This window comes from Mus caroli, chromosome 4 (genome assembly GCF_900094665.2).
Source record: "Mus caroli chromosome 4, CAROLI_EIJ_v1.1, whole genome shotgun sequence".
In the NCBI taxonomy this organism is placed as follows: domain Eukaryota; kingdom Metazoa; phylum Chordata; class Mammalia; order Rodentia; family Muridae; genus Mus; species Mus caroli.
Window position 1 is genome coordinate 47,520,931 of NC_034573.1, and position 13,195 is coordinate 47,534,125.

General features: G+C 41.7%; 1 long non-coding RNA gene across 2 annotated transcripts in view; it reads left to right on the plus strand.

The window, feature by feature from the left end:
* LOC115030860 overlaps positions 1 to 13,195 on the plus strand; it is a 93,057-nt gene that overhangs the window by 13,855 nt on the left and 66,007 nt on the right. The window lies entirely within an intron of this gene.

The window sequence follows — 13,195 nt, forward strand, 5'->3', positions numbered from 1 at the left end:
GAGAGAGAGAGAGAGAGAGAGAGAGAGAGAGAGAGAGAGAGAGAGAGAGAGAATGAAAATGTGCTGGTTTCCAAGAGAAGCCCTGGTAACAGGTTTCTGGGTAACTGCAAGTTGCATTGTCTTCAATCAGAGATGACTTGAAAGGAAAGTGCTTTAATGCTAATACTGCAGATGTCTGCAGGAAACTCAGCACCACACTGAACACTGTAGTTAGATAGCTGTGCAGAAAAGTACATGAAGGAAAGGGCTAATGTGCAATACTTCTATTTAAGATAGAAGGAGGAAATAGAAATTGTGATAGCATGCTATTTCAAGTAATAATAGAAAGTACTTGATGTTTACACGGTGAATGGATCGATACTAATTCTGTAGTCAGTGCACATAGAGTCGTTTGGATTATACTAGTGACAAATGCACTCGGTAGAGCTGAAATTTCCACCCTGAAACATTTATTTCTTGCTGCGTGTTAGATGGAATTTTCCACCCAAGTATCTGGAAGGATTTGCATAAGAATGGTGATGGAGCAGTGTTCTCTAATGATGCGCTTTTCTTTGTTAAACTTCAAAAATGTCTATGGTTCATGATGAGGTTTGGGGGAATTGCCAAGCTAATGCTTTTATATTTTCTTTAAAGAGCTTATCTTCCCTGTGTTGTGGGAGTTACTTTATATTGTGGTTAGAAAGGCAGCGGCAGCAAAGCTGAATCTGTAGCAACCCCAATAAATGTGTCCTCCTCCTCCTTCTCCTCCTCAAGAGCTGGGACTAAGAGGAAGGGAATTCGGAAGGGCGCTTGGCCACCGCTGCCTCAGCTACAGTGAGCAGGACACATTCGATCCATTCTCAGCTCCCATACCTGGCTCTCCTCACCCAGAAGTAAGGTTGCCATTCTCCAGCTTAAAACAATGACCTCTTGTTAGCCTCCATCAGCAGTGGTCTTGTCAAGGGGATTGAGGTTGACCCACAGCCTGGTGTGCTTGCTAGGGTTGAGTAGAATTATTCAGATGAGAGTCTGGGAGCAAATGGTGTTTGGAAAGCAACCTTTTTGTCCTCTCCACAAGAACCCAATGTTCACAGTGTTGAGGAGGCAAAGGGACTGGAATCTTGGGAATTCCAAGAATGCAGCCGCCCGAGCTAAAAGAGACTTAGTTGCTAAAGAAGAGGCTGCTCCCAGGCAAGCACAAAAGTAGAAAAACAAAGCCCTAAGCGGGAGCCCAGGCCAGTAGGAGACTGCACAGGAACCTGGAGCTTAGGGAAACAAAGGTTTTGAAAGCCCTGTATGCAAGGAAACTCAGGGGTCACCTAATCCACTTTAGTTTCTGATGCCCCAACCTGCTTCCCAATACAGCTTTCCAGTTTACTGAACACCAACTGATGCTTGAATACCTCTGAAGCCAAAGAACTCACTTCCTTACAAGGACAGCAGAAGACAACAGAATTGCCACCCTGTAGACATGGTGATACGCCCTCTAAATTCATGTTTTTTATTGAATGTGCACAACAACCCTCCAAGTTCACATACGGGGAAACTGAAGCTATATGTTGTTGAGAAAGGATTTAAACCTCTAGGTTTCCAGTGTCAGTGTTCTGACTTTTTTCCCCAACCTATACCATTATTGGTAGACCTGACATAACTCTTCTGAATTTTGGAGACATGGTGACCAGAATTTTAGGCATAAATCCTGACTATACCAGCAGCAGCAGCAGCAGGCCAGGCTTGGCCACATGTTCCAACAAACACCCTAATTAAAGAAACTTGTAATAGTGACAAGCAGGGGCAGGAGATGTCATCAACTCTTTGGGAAGAGGACAAAACAAAGGAATCCCTTGACTCTGAGTTCATCTTTAAGTTGTTGATGTGAGTTGTAGGACTTAGGAGAGAAGGAATTTGAGCCATGGGCAACAGGCAAGCATGGTTAAAAAGTTCTTGTCATGGCGTGGTCTGGTTGATTCTTGTCTCAGCCCTGGTTCTGTGAGATGTTTTGAAGAAGTTGTTGAGGGGGTCCATCCATTACATACGAGATGACTATTTTTGTTCTAGGGTGCAACCTCAACACTGCAGACATATCTATATCCATATCTATATCTGGAGGTGGGAATGTGTGTCCTGCCTGGGTAGCCTTGCTGTTTCTGGAATCCAAGGTGGCAGCAATAAGAATGGTCATGCAGACCACACTTACCAGTGACTACCATACCTGTCTAGAGTCAAACAGGAATCTGACCCAAAGTCGAGTGGACAGACACAGAATGGAAGTAGAGATGCCAGCTTTGCATCCTGCTGATCACCTCGTGGGCCCAAATAGCTACTTAAAGCTCCGTAAAAAAAAGCCGCGTCTATATTGTAACACCTGGGACTCTCGTCCATCTTACAGGATAGCCCTTTAAAAACTTGAGGCACTTTTCATGTAGCTCTTTTGTTCTCCCAGAATTTTTTTTCTTTTTCTTTTTTAAAAACAGGTTTACTTATGTCAGTCTAATGAGAGATTTATTTCAATTCCCCAATGCTCTTTTCAAACATCTTATTACATTAGTAGCAACCTCTCGCTCTCTCTATCTCTCTCTCTCTTTCTGTGTGTGTGTGTGTGTGTGTGTGTGTTTGTGTGTGTTCTGAATACAAAACATTAAAGACACAGGTAGCTTTTCTTATCCACTGCATTAGTTTGTTTTAGCTGCTGTGCATTAGCTGCTGTGATAAAATACTCCAACAAAAGTAACCTAAAGGAGGAAGGTCTTATTTTTTGACAGGATCCGAAGGTTGTGGCCAGGAAATTCTGGCAGCGGGTACTTGAGGCTGCTGGTTGGATTGTGTCTACAGTCAGGAAGCTGAGAATGTAAGACTCTGATGAGCCTTAGCTACACACACACACACACACACACACACACACACACGCACATACACACATATATATGTATGTATATATACACACACACGTGTGTGTGTACATAAAATATATACATGTATATACATTCTATTATATATTATATATACATATTATATATACATTATATATAGGTTTAAATATTTATTAAGTGAAGAAGGTATGATGGTATTTTGTTATCTACTTTTTATTTATTTATTTATTTTAATATTTATTTATTTATTTTATGTATGTGAGTACACTGTCACTGTCATCAGACACACCAGAAGAGGGCATCATATCCCATTACAGATGGTTTTAAGCCACCATGTGATTGCTAGGAATTGAACTCAGGGCCTTTGGAAGAGCAGTCAGTGCTCTCAACTGCTGAGCCATCTCTCTAGACCATTATTAGTATTATTTTTTATAGTGTGGTGATCACTTGAGTTTTTGTGAAACGAATTAGGAAGGAGACGACACTGTGTTGGAGATCCAGCCCTAGTGATGATTCTGAGTGACCTTGAGAAAAGCCCAGTCCCTTTCTGGGACTCCCAGTCTTTCTCTCTTGAGTTTGATGAAAGTGTATGCAAAATGGTCTCCAAATCCAGATGCCACATGTGCTACTCAACTCTCTGTTTCTGTAACAAGTGCCTGTGATAAGTAAACTTAGAAAGAAGAACGGTTTCCTGTGAATCAAAGTTTGAGAAGCTTAGTATAAGATGGGTTGGCTTGACTGCTTTGGGGCTTGTGGTGAACTTGTACATAGCAGTGGGAGGATGTAGTGGATCAAGATAGCTCATCTCATGGATGGGAGTCAAAAGAAAGAGAAAGAAATATACAACTTAAAATCCCATTGAGAGAGACTCATCTCTAATGGCCTAACACTTCCTATTAGGCCTCATTGCTTAAATATTCTACCACCTCTGTATAGGATTGGGAGCTGAGAACCAACTCTCTCTGCATATAAGCTTTTGGAGAAATTTCTGATCCATACTGAAGCATCATGTATCTTGGAAGGTCAAGGGCAAAAATAGTAACTTTGGTCAACCCTACTGGAATCTCTATTAAGCACAGATGCTTCTCTGGGGGCACTGAGCCACACATAAGAAAATCAGAGTCATGGAGACCCGGGCCAGTTTCAGACTGCCTTGTGTTATTTCATAGCATTACCTCTTACTGGTGATAGAACTGATGTTCATTCGTTTCCCATTGAACCTCATTTCTTTAAGGGATTGTACAAGAAAAATTAATGATATTCACATCAAGGGGTTCCTTTTTTTAAAGATTTATTTATTTATATTTTATATGTAAGTACACTGTAGCTGTCTTCAGACACCCCAGAAGAGGGAGTCAGATCTTGTTACAGATGGTTGTGAGCCACCATGTGGTTGTTGGGATTTGAACTCTGGACCTTTGGAAGAGCAGTCGGGTGCTCTTACCCACTGAGCCATCTCTCCAGCCCAAGGGGTTCCTTTTCTACAGTGCCTAGTACATTATAAACATTCAAATAATGCTGGTTAGGTAATGTGAACCAGATAATCATACAAAAAGTAAAATATTTCAGTATGTCAAGTGTCTTAGGAACCTGTATGAAGAGGACTGCTTGGTCTGGTAAGTAGGTATAGAGGCTGTGGTGGTTTGGAAGAGAATGAGGCATTTATTTGAATATTCTGTCCCCAGAGGGTGCTATTGTTTTGGAAGGAATAGAAGGTATGGCCTTGTTATAGGAGGCATGCCACAGGAGGATGGGGGAGTGAGATTTGAGGTTTCAATAGCCTATGCCATTCCCAATTAGCTCTCTGCCTCCCACATTGGCAAGGCATTTTTGTCACAGCAATTGAAAAGTCACTAAGACAGAGACTGAGACCCTAAGTATACATTCACTAGCTGGAAAGAGAGTAGACTAGAATTCCAGGTAGTGAGAAGGACATCAGCTGGTCTCTTGTGGAGGGAGAAGCTCAAGTTTCTGGGAACTTACAATATGCCAGAGTAAAGAGAAAGATGGAGAAAGAAGACCTAAATAGGAGGGCAAGGGCCAGGTTGGCATGGACTCTCTTCAGTTTCAAATGTAGAAAAACTGTACCATGAGTTCTTCCCTGAATTTAACATGTTGGAAACCTGGTCCCCAGTGCAGCAGTACTGAGAAGTGGGATATTTGGGAGGTATTTGAATCATGAAGCCTCAGGGATTATGGGTTATGGTGGAAGTGGCCTTCAATGATGTCCTTGGACATGCTGTGATCTTCTCTGACAACCTGTGGTGGACCAGAAGGCCTTTTCCCAGTGCTGGGTAGATGTCAGGGCCATGTTTCTGCACTTCTCAACTTTCAGAACTGTGATCCAAATGGATTTCTATTCTTATAAATGACCTAGTTTCAAGCATTTTGTTATAACAATAGGTATCAGGATAAGGTGAATTGATTTTCCTTCATCTCTGGAGGTCAGTATCTCAATTGTACTCATGACTCAGGCATCCTGGAATGATGGCTGACAAAGATTTTGTTTCTTTCAGTGTTGAACCTACAGGAACCTATTTCTGAGTTGTGGTCCAGAAGGATTGGTATCACCTGGACCACCATCTGTTTGGAGCATTAGGTTTTTAATCTCTAGGCTGAGGTCAGATCATTTCAGTCCTCTCTTCCTGTAAGCGGTTCTAAACATGGTTGAAAGATCAGACTTAATTTCCAACTGGAGTGCATTTTTAGGTTGGAATTTTTGAGTCTTCCTGAAGTCCATTACATAACAATATCTAGCATGGATGATTGTGGGTTCTTTCTCAGTCTCTGCCCATTCTGTCCTCTCCTTTTGTTCTCCACTGTCGTTACCTTGATCCTTGGACCCGCATACTTTCTCTCCAGGGCACTGTACTTTTGAATTTCTTTCTTTGGCTTTAATTTCTTACCACATCTCCAAATGAGTTCTGTACATGTTCTAGAGAAAGAAGCTTTACTGGGGTTGGGAATATTGTGAGATAAAAATTAATTAAGTTGTAAATATTTATTTTCAGAGTAAAGTAAGTAAGGCATTTTATAGGTACTTTGGGAAACCCATACAGGCTGAAAAGATCCATGGTGTCAGCATCTCCAGGCAACTAGTGGTCCAGGTTTATTGCAGTTTTTGTGAAAAATATCATATTTATAGCTGCCATCAAGCTGTATTTATATCTATTTTTATATTCAAATATTTTGCTTAATATCTATTTTTTCTTTAGACCAAATCATATGTGTATTTATCTATTTTTGTTACACAAAGTTTGATATACACAAAAACAGAGACAATATTATGATTTTTCTCACTCCCACTACATACAAATATGTAGATTAAAAATTTACCAGAACTGTAGCAGTCAGTTTTTGATATGTAACAGATGGCCCCTAAACTAAGTAACCCCAAACCATAACTATGCATTTGATTCATTATTCTCTAGAGCAGTGATTTGAACAGGGCTCAGCTTGTTGACTCCTTTGTTAATCTTGGCTGATCTGGTACATCTGGGCTTTGCTGACACTTGGGGAGGTGGCTTTCCTTGGGGAACATTTTAGGTGGCAGGCTAGACTGAGTCTTACATCTCTCATTCAACAGTCTATCTTAGGGCTCCCCCACTCGATGATGGAAAGCTTTCAGCAGGATCAGAGGACAAAGCCTTTTCAAGTTCCTTCTTGTATCTCACTGACTAATATTTCATTGACGAACGTAGGTCCTAGGGCCAGCCTCCATTCAAAAGGTAGAGAAATGAGTTCTACTTCTGGAAGGATATCATGCATCATGTTGTAAACATATGGCTATGGACAGAAGAGGAATCTGTGGCCAGGTTTATAACCTACGACAAATTTGCGCTAATCTTTCACATCAATGAATCACCATTTTTACATGTTACTGGTGATTTGTCATGACTATAATTTAGATGGCTGGTTATATGTCACCCAGTAGATGTGCTGAAGCTTACGTAACCATTCCTCTTCTGTGGGGTAGTAAGGTCTTTGTCATTTTTCTATTATTGTGAATAAGGACACAATGAATACTTTTTATATGAAGCTTTTTTCTTCTCCTGGTTTTAGGATTATCTCCTTGTAGTCACAAAAGTGATATTACTGTGTCAAACATTTTAGCACTCTTAGTACATTTTGCCAAATTGCTTTCCGAAAGGACTGTATCAATTTACAGTCCCACCGGAGTGTGTGAGAGTACCCCATAGGGATCCTTCTAAAATGCAAATCTGATTATTTCATGTCCAGTTTTAAAGTGATCTCTGTTGCTTTTAGTATAAAGACCAAACTGTGGAAGACAAAACTACTTCTGCTATGTAACTCTTGAAAACTAAGAGACTAAGAGACAGTTTTAGCTTGAGAAGACCCTATATCTAAAGGTCTTGAACGTTGCTGAGGAGTCTGCTTTGGCTCTAAACACAAAGAAGATATTTTTATATTATTCTTCAATGTAGGTGTCATGATTATAGAAGAATCAACTGATGAGAGAGAAAGTGGAAAAGTTTTCTATCTATAGTGTCATCTATTTTTGTATCATATAATCTTTATATATATGTGTGTGTGTATAAATATATTTTTATATATATAAAGTTTAAGTGCAGATTGAATCACAATTACCTTATAACATATATTTGTTTTGTTGGTTAGAATTCTTTAGGTGTGTTTGTGTGTGTGTGTGTGTGTGTGAATATGGTTGCATGTGTACATGTGTTTACATGCATGTGGGGGCCAGATGTCAATATTGAGTGTTTTCTTCAAAAGCTTGTACATTGGTGATTTTACTGCATGCATATTTGTGTGAGGGTGTTGGATGCCCTGGAATAGGAATGTTGTGAGCTGCCTTGTAGGTGCAGGGAATTGAACCCCAGTCTTCTAGAAGAGCTACCAGTGCTCTTAACCGCTAAGCCATGTCTCTAGCGCTGCCTTTCTACTTGTTTTCTTTGATGTTCCTTTTCTGCCTCCTTCTAGAGAAGGAGAATAGATATGAAGATGCTTTCTTGAGGTGAGAAGTTCTTCAGTTCAGGAGTTTTAGATAGCCCATCTGCAGTCTGGTTGTCTCCAACAACCATATGCCAATGGATGGAGGAGGGAGCTGTTGAAGATTGCTAGTCCCAAGCCTTGGCAATTTTCCAGAAAATGCCCAATAATGAAGCTCTCTGGGCCCAGGGTTCCCAGATCTGGTGAGCTCACTGATCACATGAATCTTTGAAATCGGCTGTGCATTTTATCGCTCTAGAACTGCTCAAGGTGAAGTTGCCATATTTTGGGTGCTTGGTAGCCACAATACTTTATAGGTTACCATAACCTTAGAACTGCAGACTCTCTCTGTTTTAGCTCTCTGGGGAATATAGGTCTTGGTATTTAAGGCATTTTTTTTTTTGTTTTTTTGAGACAGGGTTTCTCTGTGTAGCCTTGGCTGTCTTGGAACTCACTTTGTAGACCAGGCTGGCCTTGAACTCAGAAATCTGTCTGCCTCTGCCTTCCAAGTGCTGGGATTAAAGGCGTGTGCTACCATGTCTGGCCTGAAAGGCATTTTAAAGGTTCCAGTATGGATAGGTCTATAAGGGTCAGCACAACTATATGGAAGTCTGCTCATTTAGCCCAGGTTTGTTTCGGCGTACTCTAGAGTTTCCTGTTTTAATTGCAATGGGCCTGATCTGTGAAAACAAAACAAAACAAAACAAAACAAAACAAAACAAAACAAAAACAAACATTTATATCTTTGAACATCAATATGTAGGAGTTGGGCGATGGGAGGCTCAGGGTTTCAGATATTTTTCTTCAACAAGGCTCTATGGCCCCTATGTGAATTTGTAGGAGATGTGTGGGAACATGTAACCCAAGAGCATCAGGCTAGACAGGAGGGGATAGCTCTTAACAATGGGCAGCAGTGTCTGAGCCTTAGGCAATGGCCCAGCTAAAGTGTCCCCTTACAGAAGTAATAATGGTGTTCTTGGATGTGATGCTAGGGGGAGTGTAAAGGAATGACTCTGAGTGCAGAGAGGGAGACAGTCTGGGCTGGGTGAGACTTCCTGGAAGATGCATGCCATGGAAATAATGCTCAACAGTGACAGATAGGGTCATCAAAACCTTGCTGTGTATAAGAACTTCCCATGCCTTGTTTCTTTGTATTGCAGAGGAAACAGTTAAGCTCAGAAGGGTTGCATAACTTAGCCAAGGTCCAAGGAAAGCACTTAGGTTAGGAGACTTGGTACCCCCTCCTTTCCAACACACCATGGATGCTGCTGCACTCACAGGCAGCTGGGGACTGACTCTAGGGATCAGCTGGGATATACCTGAGGACATTTTACTCGTGAGCAAGAGATAGTTCAGCAGGCAGGTGTTAATGCACACCACTGTGCTGTCGCTGTAGCAATCTAGATGACTCTAAAAATGGCACTGAGCGATGCCTTGTGGTGCTGAGCAAAGACAGAGGCTGCTCATTGCTGTTCTGTGACATCCAGGTCCTCAGCTGGCAGCCTTGGCTTCAGAAGCAGGGTGATTTAATGTTTCACATGGCACCACCTCTGGGGTTTGGTGTTGTTTACAGTTTGAATACCCCAGATCTCTCTATGGGCCTCTGGGTATAGTCTGTCCGTATGGAATGACATCAGCTCTTTCAGCCTGGTGGCTGGATTCCGTAGGCTAAAAAGTGGACAAGAGCCAGTTGCTTATGTTTCTTTTGACCCCAAAACAAAGCATCATGCACTGTATAAATCATATTCAATGAGGTGCCAGCACAAAGGGGAGGTGAAACAGACTTGGACTTTGTGTACATGGTGTGTATGCATGTGTATGTATCATATGTGTTTACAGGAACACATACGTGTGTGTGTGTGTGTGTGTGTGTGTGTGTGTATCTCCCTCCTGGAGCTGGAATCACAAGTTAAGACCCAGATGACATGCTTCTTAGAATTAAACCCAGGTCCCTTAGAAAAGCGACAGGTAGTCTTAGCTGCTGAGCAATCTCTCCAGCCTTATTTTCTGAGCCAAGGTCTTTCACCCACCCTGGAGCTCACCAGTTCAGTGCTGCTGGATGGCCTGGAAGACACAGGGATATCAACATTCCTACTCACTCAGCTCTGGATTACAGGACCGTGCTGTAAGGTCTGGCTTTTCATACGGTTGTAAGGGATGATCCAAACTCAGGCCCCCAGACCTGTACGTGACAAAGACTTTAGCAACTGAGCCACCATCTCAGCCCTGGATTCAGTGTCTTCAAAGGAAGAAGCAAGGCTCAAGAAGGCTGTGTGGGGATAAAAATACTGCCTGGAGCCATTTTTGGAAAATATAATCTGTCACAACCATCAACATGTTTGCCAACAACTGGCTGGAATGTGGCTAGGTAACTAACTGGGAAAGAAAATGTTGTATTCAAATGCCATGGTCTTTAGTAAATGTCAAAGTGGTGAAAGAGAATTAGGAAAGTTCTAGAGAGGCAAATTAGCTCAAATGCAAATGGAGGAGAATTTGAAAAGGATTCCTTAGCTGAAGATGTTTCAAAAAAGCAGTTGACATCACCTCTGACTCAGGCTACTGCCTTTATTTCTCAGGGAGCTCCACTAGGCCAACCCCTGTGCCCTGGGGAACCTTCCACAGCCCAGTCCCAGGCAGGGGTCCCAAAGCTTGTCTTGGGCCTGCCCTCTTTCCTTCCTGGCTTAACCCCCAGCCTCCTTTCCCTTGAGACTGGGCATTTCATTAAACCAGGGCTTGAACTCAGGAGTAACAACCACCTTTATATGTACTGGCTCTTTGCTGGCAAGCTATTAGAGGGAAGACACTGTTCTATAACACTGCAGAAATAAAGCCCAGAAAATTATGCTAAAAGCTCCACCACCCAGGATAAATGTTATAGGAGGCATTAACCTTCCATAAAAATCCCTTTGCTAGGCAGGAATTTAAATGACAGTCACTGTGAGAGGAGATATTTAGCCTGAGAAACGTATTATACTGCCACCTTCTCTTAGAATAGCAAGCTCGTTGGTTATCAGCAATTGAATATTGTCCATCTTTTTCACATGCATGCTCAGAAATAAAGCAAATATGTACATGTAAGTTGGTGTGTGTCAACTCATATTGCATTTCCTATTTCCCTGGAAGTTGTATATACAGTGCTTTTATTTAGGGAACCTGAATAAGAAATTAATATTCAAGCAGAGGTGAAGCAAGCCTCCACATTGCTAGTCTTGAGAAAAATAATTATTTTTTTTCTCCCTAAGGCTTTAAGTGTGATTCTGTGGTGAGTATGCTAGACCAGAAATTACAAAGATTATATAAGATTTGAATCTTCCAGTAAACAAGCCAGAAGATATACGTAATGAAGGGTTTCACACAGAAGCTTAGGCATGCTATAAACTCAGGAAAGAGGGGGTCTACCTTACTGATTGTTCCCATTGTCCCAGCATGAAAGCCATCTGTTACAGAATGAGAATGTAGACAATCCCCTGCATCAGAATGGCTCAGTTGCTGCCTATCTGCCTCTGCCCTTCCAGAGTTTGATATGGGAAGATGTTCCATTTCCCAAGGGCTTGGTAGATGTGAATTGTTAACATTGACGCTGGCTTTCACTGCTCTTGTGACTGGGATTGCACAAATAGGAGAGTATTTTTTTTTTTCCTCCTGAGGGACTAGCTTTGCAGATGGGTTTGGGAGACCCAGAGTGGAAACCTCTCCATGGTGGGTACTTATAGACCCACTCTTGCCCACTGCTCACATCGTCAAGTTGGAATACTATGAGGTAGTAAGGAAATATCTTGAAGTGTTTTAAGACTTTCTGTAGAAGAAAAGCATAATGATAAAATCTACTGAGATTAATTATAGAAGATGGAGAACATGCAAAGAAAAAGAAAAAATAGGATGGGGAAGTGGAGGAGGAAGAGGAGGGGGAGAAGGAGGAGGAGAGAGAGGAGGGGGATGATGATGATGATGATGAGCAGCCACAGTAGCAGCAACAACCATAGCTGCCAGAAGAGGTGGTTCTTCCTCGGAACCCCAGCCTTTGAAGGCAGGGGAATCAAGAATTCAAGGCCACCTTTGGCCATATTATAAGTTTGAGGACAGCTTGGGTTATATGAACCTGTGTCTTAACAAAATGAAAGAAAGAAAAAAGAGAAGAAAAAAGAGAGAGAAAGAAAAGGAGCAAACAGGGAACAAATGAAAAGAGAAGGAGAAGGAAGGAGAAAATGAAAATAGAAGGAAATAGGAAAATGGCTCTTCTGAAAAGCCTTATATATTTTTCTCATGTAAGATAATAATGCAACTTATTGAAACATATTTTAAAAAATCGTTAATTAGACAATTGAAAGACTTGTATTTTATATGGATTGGGTTGAAAAGAATGCCATATCTGGGCTCAATGAAATATGCTACTTCAGGAGGACTACTCGCTATAGTCCAATTTGGGCTGGGAATTGTGCACACTAACTTCATTTGATTACTGTGGGTATTGCCATCTTACTTTCCAACATCGGAAAAACAAAACCCAGGAGGTCCACCAGCTTCTGCAGGTGCCAGTTTACCTAGAGGAGACAGGCTCAACCATCACCACTTACCGTCCATCACGTTCAGTTTTTAGAATCTATGTTACTTCATTCTTTCTTCTTTTGAGACAGGGCATTATATATCCCTGGATGACCTTGAGCATTATCTGAAGTTGATTTTGAGTTTTTGATCTTCCTGCCTCTACCCCCTGAGTGCTGATATTTCATTACACTGGGTCAATATGGTTCTGGGGAGCAACCCAAGGCTTTGTGTATGTCAAGCAAACCCTGTACCAACTGTGTCACATTCCTAGCCCAGAACTGCATGGAACTTCATGGCCATCAACTCTTTTAAGATGTTTCTCTTTAGGAGAAATATCTGATCTTACCATTCAGTGAAGTCTAACTGATTAACAAATCCTTGAAGTTTTAAAAAGATGACCATTGTCATCAGGATCACTGTTGGAGTCTTAGGCAACACTTGTCTGCCTTTTGCCAGAGCCCTATTTTGTTGTAAGTAGAATACCTATGTCTTAGTCAGGGTTTCTATTCCTGCACAAACATCATGACCAAGAGGCAGTTGGGGAGGAAAGGGTTTATTCAGCTTACACTTCCATACTGCTGTTCATCACCAAGGGAAGTCAGGACTGCAACTCAAGCAGGTCAGAAAGCAGGAACTGATGCAGACGCCATGGAGGGATGTTCTTTACTGGCTTGCTTCCCCTGGCTTGCTCATCCTGTTCTCTTATAGAACCAAGACTGCCAGCCCAGAGATGGCACCACCCACAAGGGGACCTCCCTGTTTGATCATTAATTGAGAAAATGCCTTACAGCTGGATCTCATGAAGGCATTTCCCCAACTGAAGCTCCTTTCTC